Below are 14681 nucleotides of genomic sequence, written 5' to 3'. Positions count from 1 at the left end.
GTATGATAGGCATTCTATATCTGTATGATAGGCATTCTATATCTGTATGATAGGCATTGTATATGTGTATGATAGGCATTGTATGTGTGTATGATAGGCATTGTATATGTGTATGATAGGCATTGTATATGTGTATGATACGTCTTATATATCTGTATGATAGGCATTGTATATGTGTATGATAGGCATTCTATATCTGTATGATAGGCATTGTATGTGTGTATGATAGGCATTGTATATGTGTATTATAGGCATTGTATATGTGTATGATAGGCATTGTATATGTGTATGATACGTCTTATATATCTGTATGATAGGCATTGTATATGTGTATGATAGGCATTCTATATCTGTATGATAGGCATTGTATGTGTGTATGATAGGCATTGTATATGTGTATGATAGGCATTGTATATGTGTATGATAGGCATTGTGTATCTGTATGATAGGCATTGTATATCTGTATGATAGGCATTGTATATGTGTATGATAGGCATTGTATATCTGTATGATAGGCATTATATATCTGTATGATAGACATTGTATATCTGTATGATACGTATTATATATCTGTATGATAGGCATTGTATATCTGTATGATACGTATTATATGTCTGTATGATACGTCTTATATATTGGTATGATAGACATTGTATATCTGTATGATACGTATTATATATCTGTATGATAGACATTATATATCTGTATGACACGTATTATATATCTGTATGATAGGCATTGTATATCTGTATGATACGTATTATATATCTGTATGATAGACATTGTATATCTGTATGATACGTATTATATATCTGTATGATAGGCATTGTGTATCTGTATGATAGCCATTGTATATCTGTATGATACGTATTATATATCTGTATGATAGGCATTGTGTATCTGTATGATAGGCATTGTGTATCTGTATGATAGGTATTGTATATCTGTATGATGGGCATTGTATATCTGCAAGATAGGTAAACAGTGAAATTATTGTCGTTTTTATCTTCAAATTTAATGTTACTTGAAAAAAACTTTTTATGTGACAGCTAGACATGTCAAAGGTGTAGATGGTTAGGGTGCTGAACCAGTGACGTGCTGTGATGTTACTGGTGACGCCACTTGTGTGGTGGTTGGTCGGTTTTGTTTTACAGCTCAGCCAGAGATGTAAATGTTGTGACGCCAGTGCTAGTCCAGCACACAGGTGTAATGTTGTTACCTGCTTTGTATAGTGGCTGGCTGTACTCCCCAAATGGCTGGCGACCTGCTGGGTTGTGATGGGTCCCTTGGGCTCTTGTCACGGTAGTCCTGAGTAGCAATTGACCCACCTGGACTATCGGTACCGCCACCCCCAGAAAAGGGAAAAATAACTCAAGGTGTGTGGCTAGTGTGTATAGGTGTTGGTGCGGAGAAATAGATGACTGAGTCCCAGTGATATAAAAATATAACAGCTGTACTGCGACCCCCACCAATCTCTAGACAGGTGCATCACTTCCCAGCTCACACCTTGATCTGACTCTTTACACGCGTATAAGTCCCGGTGGATTCCGCCGCAGTTCTTTTGGCGGAAGGCGGAATCTGGACAGCCATAGAATGGTGTCTATGGCACAGGCGGAGAGGCGCGCTGCCATGAACGGGAACGAGCAACGGAATCCACCGGAACTTATCTGCGCAGATTCCGTAGTGTGAACCCACCCCTGTAATGGAACTTGTCTCCTGTAGTGAGATCGGTTGGGATCTCGGCACTAAAACTTTTGGCGGGTCTATGTGACATGTCAAACTGTAAAAGTGACAGTAATCCTTTAGCATAATGATTGTATGTTGTTGTTTTTGTTGTTTTGGTATTTTGTTATTGTATAGTAGAATTGCCTTTCCTATAGCTCCAATCCTGTCAGCATGCGATGTGTATTTCCATTTTACTGTATTATAGAAAATATAGCACACCTTAATATGTATGACTATGACTATTGATGGTATGATGCTCTTATGATGTATTTGTATCTTTCTTTTGTTGTATTTGTGTGGGACCATGTTAGGCTAGGTTTAGATAGGATAGGGGTTACTTAGCTGGTTGCTGGGGATCTGACTGCTGGGATTTCCATCGATCACAAGAATGAAAGGGAAATGTTCTCCAGGATGAATGAAGCCTGACACACATGTATGTCCAGTGCTCCATTGATTCACTCGCATATTGCAAAGCTCAGCGGTTGGACGCCACTGATCGGCTACTTATCCCGCTTCAGTGGCGGAACCATAATATAGATAAATGAAGGATTTATTACAGTATAAATGTATAAGGCTGCAGAAGCATAACATAAATGTAAGGATTATAACAAAGTCAAAAACACTAGTGAAATAACTTCCTTAGTTGGGGTCTAATCCAGAGGTGTGATAGGTCTATAATAGGATGTGGTCTTTGACTTCTTACAGTTGCATAAAAAAAAAACTCACCTTGAAGGGGTTTTCCAATTTAAACTTTGTTAGAAGGGAGCCACAGGTAGGCGCAACCCACGGCTGCATTCATAACAAAGGAGCTGGGGCGCCGATCTGTGGATAAGGGACAAGTACGTTTAAAGAAGCAGTTCACAAAAATTATTATTGGCCCCCCCAGTAGGCACTGGCTCTACTACCACTGCTCTAGCGTCCCCCACTGGAAGTGCTGCAATGATATTAGTGGTCTCTCCCAGCACGGATGGCATTAATTGTACAATTTTTGCACGATGAATAGAGATGAGCGAACCTGGAGCATGCTCGAGTCCATCCAAACCCAAACTTTCGGTATTTGACTAGCGGTGCCTGCTGAACTTGGATAAAGCCCTAAGGCTATGTCGAAAATATAGATATAGTCATTGGCTCTATCCATGTTTTCCAGACAACCTTAGAGCTTTATCCAAGTTCAGCAGCCCCCGCTAATCAAATACCGAACGTTCGGGTTCGGATGGACCCAGTTCGCTCATCTCTAACCATCAACCTTATAAATTATATGTTAAAACACAATTTACTGTAACCTTTTTTAATAATCCAGAATTAGAAAAACACAGCTGCTTTCTTCCAAACACAGTGCCAGGCCGGTCCTCAGCTTGTCTGTGTGGTATGACAACTTGGCTCCATTCACTTCTGAGCTGAGCTGCAATTATACACACAAGCTTACTACTAATAATAATTTTTATTTATATAACGCCAACATAGTCTGCAGCACTTTACAATTCTGTGGGGTACATACATAGACATAACAGAGATACAAATGTAATTATCAAGCCAGACATGAGAAGTGAGGACAAATGCGAAAAAATATATGAAAAAATATGGGTGCAGCTCACAATTGTACTACTGAGTAGGTCGAGGTTTAACTAAAAAAGGGGCCCTTACCTAGAAAAGGGCAAATAGTGGATACAGTAATGAAAAAGGATTCTTTAGTCCTAAAGACCACAACAGCCCTATCTCCTAATTAATGTGGTGTATTGACTACAAATATAGTCAAATTGCAACAATTTAATCATAATAAAACATATTAAAATTCATACATTAGTCAAAAATACCATAGAACATCATGCAGTACACATACGAATCAGAAACTAGAAGGTTAAATAAAGCTAAAATCACAAACTCTCTATATGATGAATTGCATCACTGGGTGCCAAACGATTGAGATATTGGGTTAATAATTAAAAGCCATTATTTCAAATGCATTCCTTATGTCATAAAAGCAGTTTTAGATTCTATCTCGGACTTAGTCTTTCTAGATAAACCGAGTCTTGGACTTGCAGTCCTTCTGATTGCTTAGTTAGGATTGGACTTGTAGTTCTACTGGGTATATAATTGTCCTTGGACTATTAGTCCTTCTGGATACTCAGTACCGGTTTCGTTTAGTTGGGTCACTTCTCTATAAGCATCTCTCAATTGGATGCAACGAGATCCAGGTAGGGAAAAAAAAAGTACATTGATACATTGGTATTTGCAAATACAATCAGCGTTACTGAATAAAACACTGTAGCGGTATTACCGCTTCTCACCCGTCCCGAGTCAGTAGATGGTATCGTTGTTTTCCCTTTCCCTTGCTGCGTCTCAGCGGCCGATCGATCTCAGCGGCTCTCAGGGTAGAGGGATCCTGTAGCGCGTCCTCGTGGTTCTGCGGATTTCTTCGCACGCGGTGTCACAGCCTCGATATCATCCCAGGTGACTCTGTCCGGGACAGGGTGATAGAGGTGATGATGCTCAATCAATGGCCAGATGTAAATCGCATTTGGGCCCCCCCCCCAGAGGAACAATACAATCAAAGATATGATTCCAGTAAAAAAAAAAAAAAAGAGTTTGTATAAAAAAATTACGAGATTAGTTGGAGTTACAGTAAATAATCCTATATGGTGTTAGTCCGTAAATGTCACTTGCCAAACGCGTTTCAGGGTTCTCAAGTTTAACCCTTTCATCAGTGGCGATCATATCAGTCTATAGACTGATATGATCGCCACTGATGAAAGGGTTAATTAAATGGCTTTAATTATTAACCCAATATCGCAATCGTTTGGCACCCAGTGATGCAATTCATCATATAGAGAGTTTGTGATTTTAGCTTTATTTAACCTTCCAGTTTCTGATTCGTATGTGTACTGCATGATGTTCTATGGTATTTTTGACTAATGTATGAATTTTAATATGTTTTATTATGATTAAATTGTTGCAATTTGACTATATTTGTAGTCAATACACCACATAAATTAGGAGATAGGGCTGTTGTGGTCTTGAGGACTAAAGAATCCTTTTTCATGAGAAGTGAGGACCCTGCTGGCAAGAGCTTACAGACTAGTAGCTATTGTGGTACTGGACCAGTGACGTGTTATGATGTTACTGGTGACGCTATGGTTAAAAAAAAAAAAAAAAAAAAAAAAGGACTGTGGCACCGCCATCCCTGTGCCGGTACCAGTCTATTGATGTAAAAATCTTACCGCGATCTACCTGATGGTACATTTGCTTTAAGTTGATTTAGTGCAGTTCACAAAGTTTGCTCATCTATACTTACCTGTCTTCCTCTGTGTCCTTCTCCTCCAGTGTCCCCCGCAGCCACAAAAATTCTGCTCAGCCAATCACTGGCTGACTGAGACAGGACAGTCCTGTCAGCGATTGGCTGAGCGGGCTATGGCAAAAGTGGCAGCCCACTCAGCCAATCACTGGCGGAGGCATTGTCCCGTCTCAGGGACTGGCTGAGTGGGCTAGGGGGGGCTGGAAACACTGGAGACCCAAAGGAGGACACCAATGGCGATTGGAACGTATCATTTTTTTTTTTTTCAGATATGCGGCCACTATCTTCACAAACTTGTTCTGAACTTTTTGCAAAGTTCAGAAGTATTCTTGTTTCAGAAGGTTCACTTCACTCACCTCTAGTTGAGATATTCTGAACCTATTCCGTCTACTGTTGCTTTATCGCACCATTATATGTGAATTTTGCAATATGCACATTACCATAATATGAATTGCAAACAACCTTACATGCAATTTTATAATTCATTTGTTACCTTTAAACACGCTGTAGTTCTCCTCCAACGTTTCCATTGTACTGTATATGTCTAATTTTAGTCTTTTTAAATAGTCATTGTTGTTTAAAGGTTGCCTTGTCATGTTTGCGGGGAAACTGGATTTACGTAGGTTACACCAGATGGATTGAGTTTCTCAATTAGATGTTTTACTTTGGCATTTTCGAAAACGTATGTTTTACTGAACATACGTTATCATATTCTTCCTTCATTAAAGGGGTTTTCTGGCATAAGCTGCCTGGGAGGCAGAGGACATAACAGTGCTCTATAATTACCTGTCCCACTCCGCCACCCTCATTGTTTTGACAATATCGGCCGCTCAGCATAGTGCATAGCAAAGTATACTGCAGTCTATGCTAAGTGGCCATTTCTAGTGAGAGCAGCATGTCAGCGGATGTTGTCATAATGATGATAGCAGTGAAGAGCGGTAAGTATACCACAGGTACAGGTAAGTATACCACAATGTGTGTCCCTGCAGCCCCACAAGAGTAGCACATTTTCAGTTTATGCCAGACAACCCCTTTAAAGAGCTCCAAGATGTACGACTTATCGCTGAATTTTACAGATTTAATAGTTTCAAGAATAAATGTAAGTCATATTATCCAGAAAATTGCTTAGAGCAAAGTGAGCGGAAAGTATCATGCAACCTGCATGTGATACCCAGGATCCACGCTTGATCAATTCTGACTTTATAGCACAAAATTGTTATAAATGACCACAAATAGGTTGATGTTCTCACTGGAACCAAACTACTTAAATATTATTTCTACCAGTGTTTCTTTGTGATTTTAGCACTTCACCCAGTGATATCTGAGGACATGACCTAGTTTTGAGATTATATGAGTGAATTTGTTTTATAATAATTTTGTATAATAACAAATTTAAGATAAGATAATCCTTTACACAAGATCAACTACAATGAAATGAGGCCTTATGTGTACCTGTCATTTCAAAAGATATTTAAAGGGAAACTAACAGCACCTTCGCACATATGACCTTGCTGTTATGTACTTGCAGGCGATATGATGCAGATTCCACAGGATATCTTTTCATTTGGATTCATTGCACCGTTTTGTAGTTATAGATAAAGAATACAAATATGTAAATGAGCTGCTTTGGTGCACTGGGGTGTTGCCCGACCCCTCAGTGCACCTGCCTGCTGTCACCAGCTTCTTTTCCTCCTCCCCTTTGGTGAGCAGGGTGCAGACTGCTAAAAAAAAGAGCCACATTTGTGACTCTTCACAGGATTGTGGCTAAGGGTATGTTCACATTGAGAAATGGGCACGGAATTTCAATTGGATTCTGCGTCAAAATGTATATGGAATCCACTTGAAATTCTGCCCGTAAAATATGAACATTTCTATTTTCCATTGTGTATAATAGGCTTTCCACTCATTTGTGCGCACTGTGGAATTTTCATCAAGAAAATTACGTCGCGTATTGACTTTCCGCCTCGAGAATTGACATGTTGATTCTTTGGGTGGGTTCCTAAAAGAAGAAAAAGCTTTGGCTGCCCAGGCATGATGGGTATTGTAGTTTTGCAACAGCTTAACCCCTTAAGGACCCATGACGTACCGGTACGTCATGGATCACTGTCACTTAAGGACCCATGACGTTCCGGTACGCGGGCCCTTTAACCGTGTGCCGCGCGAAATCGCGCGGTGCTCCGTTAAGGATGGCTGCTGATTCTTACAGCAGCCATCTTCCTTTGTCACGTAGGGGGCAGTCTCCCTGCCCCCCGTGACGACGATCGCTGTAATTGGCCGATGACTTCTCATCAGCCAATCACAGCAATTTCTCCGGTTTCCGGCACCGGACCCCGGCACTAAGCTGTAATTGGTGCTGTCCGAGACAGCACCAATCACAGCCGTGCCCGGGCATCACCTGCCCGTGGATCCGGCCCCCAGATCGCCCGTGATTGGCCAGTAACCACCAGCCGGCCATTCACAGGCTATCTAATCGGCGAGCTGAGGAGATGATGGGAGCAGCGTGCATTGAGCCCGGCGCCCGGTGCATACCTGGTGTGTGCCGGGCGCCGGGTGCCTCCTCCCCCGTGCTGCCTCCTCCTCCGCCGCCGCCGATCTCCGTCTGCAATGCAGGGAGATCAGCTAGCAGTTCCCTGCTGCTAGCTGATCTCCCTGTGTTGTGTCTCCTCCTCCCCCAGGCCCCCTTTGCCACCCTGACACCCTCCCACCCTGCTGACAACCTCCCTCCCACCCTGCTGACAACCTCCCTCCCTCCCACCCTGCTGACAACCTCCCTCCCTCCCACCCTGCTGACAACCTCCCACCCTCCCTCCCTGCTGACAACCTCCCACCCTCCCTCCCTGCTGACAACCTCCCACCCTCCCTCCCTGCTGACACCCTCCCTCCCTGCTGACACACTCTCACCCTCCCTGCTGACACCCTCCCTCCCTGCTGACACCCTTCCACCCTCCCTCCCTGCTGACACTCTTCCACCCTCCCTCCCTGCTGACAACCTCCCACCCTGCTGACAACCTCCCACCCTGCTGACAACCTCCCTTCCTGCTGACAACCTCCCTCCCTGCTGACTACCTCCCACCCTCCCTCCCTGCTGACTACCTCCCACCTTCCCTCCCTGCTGACACCCTCCCTTCCTGCTGATGGCACCCTCCCGCTGCCACCCACCCTCTCCTGACTGCCACCCACCCTCCCTGCTGCCACCCACCGTCTCCTTATTGCCACCCACCGTCCCGACTGCCACCCTCCCTCTCCTGACTGACACCCACCCTCCCTGCTGCCACCGCCTGTCCTGCCACCCTCTCCACTGCCACCCTCTCTTCTCTTACTCTCTCCCCTCCATCCTGCCGCCACTCTCCTACTACCCAACCGCTCTGCTGTCAGCCACCCTCTCTCCTCTCCGCTGCCACCCTCTCTTCTCTTACCCTCTCCCCTCAGTCCTGCCACCCTCTCCTCTTACCCTCTCTCGTCTCCTCTTACCCTTTCCTGCCACCCTTTCCTTTTTCCTGCCACCCTCACCCCTGGATCGGTGGTGAATAGTGTCCCCTGCCTCTGCCCTCTTCTGTTTCTTTTTTTTTTTTTTAGAGTAAATTTTCTTTTCTTTTTCCCTCGGTGTACCCCAAACAAAAAAAAAAGTTAATAACTCACACAAATAAAATGTAAAAACAGTACATAAAACACGCACACTAACACTTTTACGTGTAAAAGCATAACACTTACACACCCCTCTAAGGGTACCTTCACACACACACACACACGATCCGCAGTGGAGTGCATTCCTATGAGAATACATACACGCAGTGGGATTGACATCCCGCTGCGTGTATGTAAGTTAACCCCCCGGCGGCCGGAGCATACATCACTTCCTCCTCCCCGGCAGGACTTCTGGCTCAGCCAATCAGTGGCAGACACCGGGATCCCCGAAGCAAGCCAGAGCGGGGAGGAGGTGATGTATCCTCCGGCCGCCGGGGGGTTAACTTACATACACGCAGTGGGATGTCAATCCCGCTGCATGTATGTATTCTCATAGGGATGCACTGACACTGGATCCCAGCTTCCAAAATCCAAATTGCGCTCCTTCCCTTTGGAGGCTTTCCGAGCGCTGGCTTTGCACTTTGTGTCCACATGTGGGGTATTCATATAATCGGGGGAAATTGCTCTACATTATTAGTGGTTTATTTTTTTCTTTTAACCCCTTGTGAACATGGAAAAATTCAAAGTTATGCCAACGTTTTAGTGTAAAAAATTAAATTTTTCATTTTCACGGCACATTGTTCCACATTTGTGTCTGTCACCAGTGGGGTCCATATGCCCAATATACTTCTAGTTACATTCTTTGAGGGGTGTAAGTTTCCATAATGGGGTCACTTGTGGGGGGGTTACAATGTTTTGGCAGCACGAGGGCTCTGCAAACCCGACATGGCCTCCGTCCTCCATTCTGGCCAAATCCAGCTCCCAAAATACAAACTGCGCTCCTTCCCTTTGGAGGCTTTCCGTGTGACGGCTTTGCACTTTGTGTCCCCATGTGGGGTATTTTTGTACACGGGGGAAATTTCTCTAAAAGTTTTATGAGTTTTTTTTCCTTTTAACCCCTTGTCAACCTGAAATATTTAAGGCTAGACCAAGATTTAGTGTAAAAAAATTAAATTTTTCAATTTCACGGCACATTGTGTCTGTCACCAGTGGGGTCCATGTGCTCACTATACCCCTTGTTACATCCCATAAGGGGTGTAGTTTCCTAAATGGTATCCCTTTAGGGGTGTTTGTTAGGTTTTGGCACCCCAGAGCCTCTGCCAACCAGAAGTGGTACTTTGAAAATTGGCCAAATGTAAGGAGGCTTCAAAATTCACTAGGCACTCCCTTATGTCTGAGGCTTGTGGTTGCGTCAAATAGCGCATTAGGGCCACATATCGTATATTTCTATAAACTGCAGAAGCGGGGCAATAAAAATTGGGGTGCATTTCTCCAGAAATAGGTTTTCTATTATGAGACATATTGGATCACAATATAATTTCTACAAAGAAAATTGAAATTTTCAATTTTCTCACACTCTTAGCTTTTATTTCTGTGACTCACCTAAAGGGTTAAAAAACTTTCTGGAATGGATTTTGAACAGTTTGGGGGGTGCAGTTTCTGAAATGGGGTGCTTTGTTTGGCTTCATAATATACAGCCCCCTCAAATACACTTCAAACATGAACTGGTCCCTTGAAAAATCAGATTTTGAAATTCTTATGAAAATTTGAAAAAATGCTGCTAAACTTTGAAGTTTTCTATTGTCTTAAACAATTGAACGAAAGTTTAATAAATGCCGCCAACATAAAGTAGACATATTGCTAATGCTATTTCATATATAATTTATGTGGCATAACCATTTTCTGTATAAGAACAACATTTCAAAGTTAGAAAAATGCAATTTTTCTCAATTTTTCACGTTATTTTGGGGTTTTTCATAAAGATAGGCTGTAAGTATCGACTCAATTTTTCCAGAAATATAAAGTATAACATGTCACAAAAAAACAATCTCAGAATCAGCCAGATAGGTAAAAGCATCCCGAAGTTATTAATGGATAAAGTGACACAGGTCATATTCCTGAAATTTGCTCCGGTCCTTAAGGTCATTTTGGGCTCTGTCCTTAAGGGGTTAAAGGAGAAGTCAAGTGAAAATTTTTATTTAAGTATTGTATTGCCCCCCAAAAGTTATACAAATGACCAATATACACTTATTACAGGAAATACTTATAAAGCACTTTTTTCCCTGCATTTACTACTGCATCAAGGCTTCACTTCCTGGATAACATGGTGATGTCACGACTCCCAGAGCTGTGCGGGCTGTGGTTGCTGGAGAGGATGATGGCAGGGGGACACTGAGGGACACAGGGCACTGGAGGGACACTGAGCATCCCTCTACCATCATCCTCTCCAGCAGCCACAGCCCGCACAGCTCTGGGAGTCGTGACATCACCGTGTTATCCAGGAAGTGAAGCCTCGATGCAGTAGTAAGTGCAGGGAAAAAAACACGTCATAAGCATTTCCCGTAATAAGTGTACACTACTGTTCAAAAGTTTGGGGTCACCCAAACAATTTTGTGTTTTCCATGAAAAGTCACACTTATTCACCACCATACGTTGTGAAATGAATAGAAAATAGAGTCAAGACATTGACAAGGTTAGAAATAATGATTTGTATTAGTAATAACATTGTTTTTAAATCAAACTTTGCTTTCGTCAAAGAATCCACCTTTTGCAGCAATTCCAGCATTGCACACCTTTGGCATTCTAGCTATTAATCTGTTGAGGTAATCTGGAGAAATTGCACCCCAGGCTTCTAGAAGCAGCTCCCACAAGTTGGATTGGTTGGATGGGCACTTCTGGCGTACCATACGGTCAAGCTGCTCCCACAACAGCTCAATGGGGTTCAGATCTGGTGACTGCGCTGGCCACTCCATTACCGATAGAATACCAGCTGCCTGCTTCTGCTGTAAATAGTTCTTGCACAATTTGGAGGTGTGTTAAGGGTCATTGTCCTGTTGTAGGATGAAATTGGCTCCAATCAAGCGCTGGGTCCACTGCGCTTGATTGGAGCCACTGGGTATGGCATGGCGCTGCAAAATTGAGTGATAGCCTTCCTTATTCAGAATCCCTTTTACCCTGTACAAATCTCCCACCTTACCAGCACCAAAGCAACCCCAGACCATCACATTACCTCCACCATGCCTAACAGATGGCGTCAGGCATTCTTCCAGCATCTTTTCATTTGTTCTGCATCTCACAAACGTTCTTCTTTGTGATCCAAACACCTAAAACTTGGATACATCCGTCCACAACACTTTTTTCCAGTCTTCCTCTGTCCAATGTCTGTGTTCTTTTGCCCATCTTAATCTTTTTCTTTTATTGGCCAGTCTCGGATATGGCTTTTTCTTTGCCACTCTGCCCTGAAGCCCAAAATCCCGCAACCGCCTCTTCACTGTAAATGTTGACACTGGTGTTTTGCGGGTACTATTTAATGAAGATGCCAGTTGGGGACCTGTGAGGCATCTGTTTCTCAAACTAGAGACTCTAATGTGCTTATCTTCTTGCTTAGTTGTGCGACGCTGCCTCCCACTTCTTTTTCTACTCTGGTTAGAGCCTGTTTGTGCTGTCCTCTGAAGGGAGTAGTACACACCGTTGTAGGAAATCTTCAATGTCTTAGCAATTTCTCGCATGGAATAGCCTTCATTTCTAAGAACAAGAATAGACTGTCGAGTTTCAGATTAAAGTTCTCTTTTTCTGGCCATATTGAGCGTTTAATTGACCCCACAAAAGTGATGCTCCAGAAACACAATCTGCTCAAAGGAAGGTCAGTTTTGTAGCTTCTGTAACAAGCTAGACTGTTTTCAGATGTGTGAACATGATTGCACAAGGGTTTTCTAATCATCAATTAGCCTTCTGAGCCAATGAGCAAACACATTGTACCATTAGCACACTGGAGTGATAGTTGTTGGAAATGGGCCTCTATACACCTATGTAGATATTGCACCAAAAACCAGACATTTGCAGCTAGAATAGTCATTTACCACATTAGCAATGTATAGAGTGTATTTCTTTAAAGTTAGGACTAGTTTAAAGTTATCTTCATTGAAAAGTACAGTGCTTTTCCTTTAAAAATAAGGACATTTCAATGTGACCCCAAACTTTTGAACGGTAGTGTGTATTGGGGATTTGTATAACTTTTGGGGGGTAAAACAATACTTTGATAAAAATTTTCACCGGACTTCTCCTTTACAGTGTGTTCACATGTACAGGATCTGCAGCAGATTTGATGGCTCAGATTTGAAGTTGCAGATTCAATGCAAAGTGACTCTGGGCCATCGGATATGCTGCAGATTCAAATCTGCGCCATAAAATCTGCTGCAGATCCTGTACGTGTGAATGCATCCTAAGGGTAGCTTCAAACACACCGTATCGCAGCGGATTTGATCTAAATAACTGAAAGCATCAAATCTGCTGCAGATCCTGTACGTGTGAAGGCACCCTTAAGGTAATGGATCAAGCAGGCAGCCGTTGTTTTCAGCGTAGTAATCAGTAGTGGATTATAATAGTGGCGTTTCGGGCGGCAGCCCGGGCCCTGAGCTCCTGGGGGGCCCATGACCACCTGGCTACACTTCCGCCATGATTTGCAAAAAATAACAGTTTTTTTATGGCAGTTTTGCACAAATCAGGACATCATGACATTATCTGTCCTGTACTATGAACGCCAGGCTAGTGCTGCCATAGTTACAGTGAGGTGGGGGGCCCAGGCTTGGTGAACAGCCCGGGGCCTATGGTAAAGTTAATCCGCCCCTGGTAGTAATACAACCTGAACCAACTATGTTTAATCCATGTACCATATATTACATGCTGTATGTTTAGTGAGGTCATGTGACTGCATACAAGTGGTTTAAAAAGTGAGATTTAGTCCCAGCTATATAGGCCATGACCAAGGAGTATCATCATCCAGGATGTGGCAGTGGCTGCTGCACTAGGTTTGCTATGTTTGGATCTATCTTTTATTCAATAAAGATACAAGGTTTTAAGGGCTTCCTGCAGTAGTTTAGGTTTCTTTTTCTTCTGTTAGTGAGACTGTTGCTTTTATTTTGTGTTTTTTTTTTTCTTTTCTATAAATGAAGACACATATAGGAGAAGATTTATCAAACATGGTGTAAAGTAAAACTGGCTCAGTTGCCCCTAGCAACCAATCAGATTCTACCTTTCAGTTTCCAAAGAGTCTGTGAGGAATGAAAGGTGGAATCTGATTGGTTGCTAGGGGCAACTGAGCCAGTTTCACTTTACACCAGTTTGATAAATCTCCCCCATAGACCTGGGTAATAGCTGAGGACAAAAATGGTAGTTTGTTTTGTTTGTTTTTAATTTGGGCTATATGCATATTATGTTTTACACAAATGCAAAATGTATACTTAAAAACATATACATACATACATGCATATATTAAACATATTATTGTGTTTTTATACATTGTTTTACATAGTAAAGTCCGTTCCTTGATTCAATAAACATGGAAATGTAAGGTCTCATGTTTCCATGTGTTATCCATTAAATCTAATGTTAAAAAAAAAAAAGTATATTAGGTAGCAATTTTTCACGAAAGACAGAAAAACAGTATGCTGTGATAATAAATCCAGAAAGAAAAAAAGGATACAGACTTGAAGGGTTTGTTCGCTTTTTTTTTTTCCAAATCAACTGGTGCCAGAAATTTATAATTTACTTCAAATATAAAATCTCAAGTCTTCCGGTACTTGGGATGGCCACCATTTAACAGCAAATAATGGTCGTTGTTTTAAAACAAATGGCTGTTGTTTTGAAAAAAACAGCAGTTATGTTTCATAAAATGGCGGCCATCCACTCAATTTCGACAGTGTGAGAACATAGCCTTTCTGTGTTTTCAATCCACTCCTGGTTTTGGTTGCAAAATACTGAGCAAAAATACTGTGTGGGAACATAGCCTAATGCTGTTTTATGAGGCAGGACGGTTTCAGGATCCCCTCAATGGGAGGAAAAAAAGATTACAGGTAGAAGGTGATATGAAAAAAACATCTTCCCAAGGGTGAGGGTATTGAGAAATGGGGTGAAATTCCAACAATAAATGCACAGGTAGCAAAGGTCACAAAAAAAATAGCTTATTCTTTAAAGATTCCTT

The 14681-nt window shown here is 42.4% G+C and overlaps 1 protein-coding gene across 2 annotated transcripts in view; it reads left to right on the top strand.

Moving 5' to 3' along the window:
- The window catches only part of LOC138787001 (solute carrier family 2, facilitated glucose transporter member 11-like), a 51600-nt gene that overhangs the window by 2130 nt on the left and 34789 nt on the right, over window positions 1-14681 (top strand). The gene's annotated exons all lie outside the window — the stretch shown is intronic.

This window comes from Dendropsophus ebraccatus, chromosome 3 (genome assembly GCF_027789765.1).
Source record: "Dendropsophus ebraccatus isolate aDenEbr1 chromosome 3, aDenEbr1.pat, whole genome shotgun sequence".
NCBI classification, from domain to species: domain Eukaryota; kingdom Metazoa; phylum Chordata; class Amphibia; order Anura; family Hylidae; genus Dendropsophus; species Dendropsophus ebraccatus.
The sequence above is the reverse complement of the archived record's forward strand: the minus strand, read 5'-3'. Positions and strand labels throughout refer to the sequence as shown.